General features: G+C 35.2%; 1 non-coding gene across 1 annotated transcript; it reads left to right on the top strand.

Annotated features, from left to right (window-relative positions):
* The first annotated feature begins 1,694 nt into the window (after positions 1–1,694).
* LOC112799171 (small nucleolar RNA R71) lies at positions 1,695–1,798 on the top strand. The gene has a single exon (XR_003200749.1). It is a non-coding gene; the product is annotated as a small nucleolar RNA R71 (small nucleolar RNA).
* The last annotated feature ends 2,574 nt before the right edge of the window (positions 1,799–4,372 follow it).

Raw genomic sequence — 4,372 nt, 5'->3', positions numbered from 1 at the left:
CACAAGGTAATCAGGTCAATGTTGTATAGTTGTCCACACCAAACTTAGAGTTTGGGTATGGGATCTTAATACCAAACTTAGAGTTTGGTTGTGGCCTCACAACACCAAACTTAGAGTTTGACTGTGTGGGTTCTTCTTGACTCTGAACTGAGAGAAGCTCTTCATGCTTACTCTCTTTTGTCACAGAGGGATGGCCATGTGCCTTAAACACAAGGTAGTCCCCATTCAATTGAAGGACTAACTCTCCTCTGTTGACATCTATCACAGCTTCTGCTGTGGCTAGGAAAGGTCTTCCTAGGATGATGGATTCATCATCTTCCTTCCTAGTGTCTAGGATTATGAAATCAGCAGGGATGTAAAGGCCTTCAACCTTTACTAGCACGTCCTCTACTGTCCCATAAGCTTGTCTCAATGACTTATCTGCCAATTGCAATGAGAACAAGGCAGGTTGTACCTCAATGATCCCTAGCTTCTCCATTACAGAGAGTGGCATAAGATTTATCCCTGACCCTAGATCACATAGAGCTTTTTCAAAGCTCATGGTGCCAATGGTACAAGGTATTAAGAACTTGCCAGGATCTTGTTTCTTTTGAGGTAGAGTTTTCTGAATCCAAGTATCTAGTTCACTAATGAGCAGGGGAGGTTCACTTTCCCAAATCTCATTACCAAACAGCTTGGCATTCAGCTTCATGATAGCTCCTAAGTATTGAGCAACTTGCTCTCCAGTCACATCTTCATCCTCTTCAGAGGATGAATATTCTTCAGAGCTCATGAATGGCAGAAGGAAATTTAATGGAATCTCTATGGTCTCTAGATGAGCCTCAGATTCCTTTGGATCCTTAACAGGAAACTTCTTCTTGCTTGAAGGACGCCCCAGGAGGTCTTTCTCACTGGGATTTTCATCTTCCTCCTCCTTAATGCATTCGGCCATGTTGACTAAGTCAATGGCTTTGCACTCTCCTTTTGGATTCTCTTCTGTATTACTTGGGAGAATACTGGGAGGAGTTTCAATAACTTTCTTACTCAGCTGACCCACTTGTGCCTCCAAATTTCTAATGGAGGATCTGGTTTCATTCATGAAACTGAAAGTGGCCTTTGACAGATCAGAGACTATATTGGCTAAATTAGAATTATTTTGTTCAGAGTTCTCTGTCTGTTGCTGAGAAGATGATGGATATGGCTTACTATTGTTCAGCCTATTGCGTCCACCATTGTTAAAGCCTTGTTGAGGCTTTTGTTGATCCTTCCAGGAGAAATTAGGATGATTTCTCCATGATGGGTTATAGGTGTTTCCATATGGTTCACCCATGTAATTAACTTCTGCCATGGCAGGGTTCTCAGGATCATAAGCTTCTTCAGAAGCTGCCTCTCTAGTACTGTTGGATGCATGTTGCAATCCATTCAGATTTTGAGAGATTATGTTGACCTGTTGAGTCAACATTTTGTTCTGAGCCAATATGGCATTCAGAGCATCAATTTCAAGAACTCCTTTCTTCTGAGGTATCCCATTATTCACGGAATTCCTCTCAGAGGTATACATGAACTGGTTGTTTGCAACCATGTCAATGAGTTCTTGAGCCTCTTCAGGCGTTTTCTTCAGGTGAATAGATCCACCTGCAGAATGGTCCAGTGACATTTTCGAAAATTCAGAGAGACCATAATAGAATATATCTAATAGGGTCCATTCTGAAAACATGTCAGATGGACATCTTTTGGTCAACTGCTTGTATCTCTCCCAAGCTTCATAGAGGGATTCACCATCTTTTTGTTTGAAGGTTTGAACATCCACTCTCAGCTTGCTCAGCTTTTGAGGAGGAAAGAACTTATCTAAGAATGCAGTGACCAGCTTATCCCAGGAGTCCAGGCTATCCTTAGGTTGTGAATCCAACCATATTCTAGCTCTGTCTCTTACAGCAAAAGGGAAAAGCATGAGTCTGTAGACTTCAGGATTAACTCCATTTGTCTTTACAGTATCACAGACCTGCAAGAACTCAGTTAAAAACTGATAAGGATCTTCAAATGGAAGTCCATAAAACTTGCAGTTTTGTTGCATCAAGGCAACTAGTTGAGGCTTAAGCTCAAAGTTATTGGCTCCAATGGCAGGAATGGAGATGCTTCTTCCATCAAACTTGGATGTTGGCTTTGTGAAGTCACCAAGCATTCTCCTTGCATTATTATTATTATTTTCGGCTGCCATGTCCTTCTCTTGTTCGAAAATTTCTGAAAGGTTGTTTCTGGATTGTTGTAATTTAGCTTCTCTTAATTTTCTCTTTAGAGTCCTTTCTGGATCAATTTCAACAAGAGTGCCTTTTTCCCTGTTCCTGCTCATATGAAAGAGAAGAAAACAAGAAAAGAAAGAGGAATCCTCTATGTCACAGTATAGAGATTCCTTTATGTTAGTAGAAGAAGATAGGGGTATAAGGAAGAAGAGGGAAGGATTCGGATTTTTGGATGAAGAAAGGTGAAGAGAAGTGTTAGTAATTAAATAATTAAATAGAATAAGAAGAGAAGAGAAATTCGAAATTAATTTTTGAAAAAGAGTTAGTGATTTTCGAAAATTAGAGATAAAATATAATTGAAATTAAAATTTAAAACAAAAAGAAATTTTTGAAAAAGAGAGGGAGAATTTTCGAAAAATTAGAGAGGGAAAAGTAGTTAGGTGGTTTTGAAAAAGATAAGAAGCAAACAAAAAGTTAGTTAGTTGATTGAAAAAGATTTGAAATCAAATTTTGAAAAAGATAAGAAGATAAGAAGTTAAATAAGATATTTTGAAATCAAATTTTGAAAAAGATAAAATTTTTTTGAAAAAGATAAGATAAAAGATAAAAAGATAAGATAAAAAAAGTTTTAATAAAAAGATGTTTTGAAAAAGATTTAATTTTTAAAAAAAAATACTTAACTAACAAGAAACTACAAGATAAGATTCTAAAACTTAAGGATTGAACCTTTCTTAACAAGAAAGTAACAAACTTCAAATTTTTGAACCAATCACATTAATTGTTAGCTAATTTTCGAAAATTTGATAAAAAGATAAGAAAAAGATTTTTGAAAATATTTTGAAAAATAATTTTTGAAATTTTCGAAAATTATAAAAATGAAAAAGATATGATTTTTGAAAAAGATTTTGAAAAGATAAGATTTTTTTAAAATTGAAATTTTGACTTGACTTGTAAGAAACAACTAATTTTAAAAATTTTTGACCAAGTCAACCCAAAATTTCGAAATTTTGGAGGGAAATAAGGAAAAGAGATTTTTTTTTATTTTTGAATATTGAATTATGAAAGAGAAAAACAACAAAAATACTCAATGCATGAAATTTTTAGATCAAAACAATGAATGCATGCAAGAATGCTATGAATGTCATGATGAACACCAAGAACACTTTGAAGATCATGATGAACATCAAGAACATAATTTTGAAAAATTTTTGATGCAAAGAAAACATGCAAGACACCAAACCTAGAAATCTTTAATGCATGAAAAATATGAATGCAAAATTGCACATGAAAAACAACAAAAGACACAAAACAAGAAATCATCAAGATCAAACAAGAAGACTTGTCAAGAACAACTTGAAGATCATGAAGAACACTATGAATGCATGAGATTTTTGAAAAAATGCAAGAAAAATTTTAAAAGCATGCAATTGACACTAAACTTAAAAATTGACTCAAGACTCAAACAAGAAACACAAAATATTTTTGATTTTTATGATTTTCTAATTTTTCTGTATTTTTATTGATTTTTTCGAAAAACATTTTTTTGAAAAACGAAAAATAAAAGAAAAATTTTTGAAAAAGATTTTTGAAAAGAAAATTACCTAATCTGAGCAACAAGATGAACCGTCAGTTGTCCATACTCGAACAATCCCCGGCAACGGCGCCAAAAACTTGGTGGACGAAATTGTGATCACTATTCTTTGCACTTGTATGGATTTATTCAAAAATTGTCTTTATTTAAATTCACAACTTCGTTCAACTAACCAGCAAGTGTACTGGGTCGTCCAAGTAATAAACCTTACGTGAGTAAGGGTCGATCCCACAGAGATTGTTGGTATGAAGCAAGCTATGGTCACCTTGCAAATCTCAGTTAGGCAGAAAAAAGAGGAATTGTGATTATAATTAATAAAAAGGAATAATAAAAGGGATAGAATACTTATGCAGATTCATTGGTGGGAATTTCAGATAAGCGGATGGAGATGCTGTAGAGCTCAAGGACGCCTGCTCTCCTACTGCTTCTACTCAATCCTTCTTACTCCTTTCCATGGCAAGCTTTGTTTAGGGGTTCACCATCAACTGTGGTTACTTTCAATCCTCTCGGGGAAATATCCTATGCGGCTGTCACTCGCACAGCTAACCAGTCTGGAGGCATC

The sequence above is a fragment of the Arachis hypogaea genome, chromosome 4, assembly GCF_003086295.3.
Source record: "Arachis hypogaea cultivar Tifrunner chromosome 4, arahy.Tifrunner.gnm2.J5K5, whole genome shotgun sequence".
In the NCBI taxonomy this organism is placed as follows: domain Eukaryota; kingdom Viridiplantae; phylum Streptophyta; class Magnoliopsida; order Fabales; family Fabaceae; genus Arachis; species Arachis hypogaea.
Note: the sequence above shows the minus strand (reverse complement) of the source record. Positions and strands in the feature narration are given on the sequence as shown.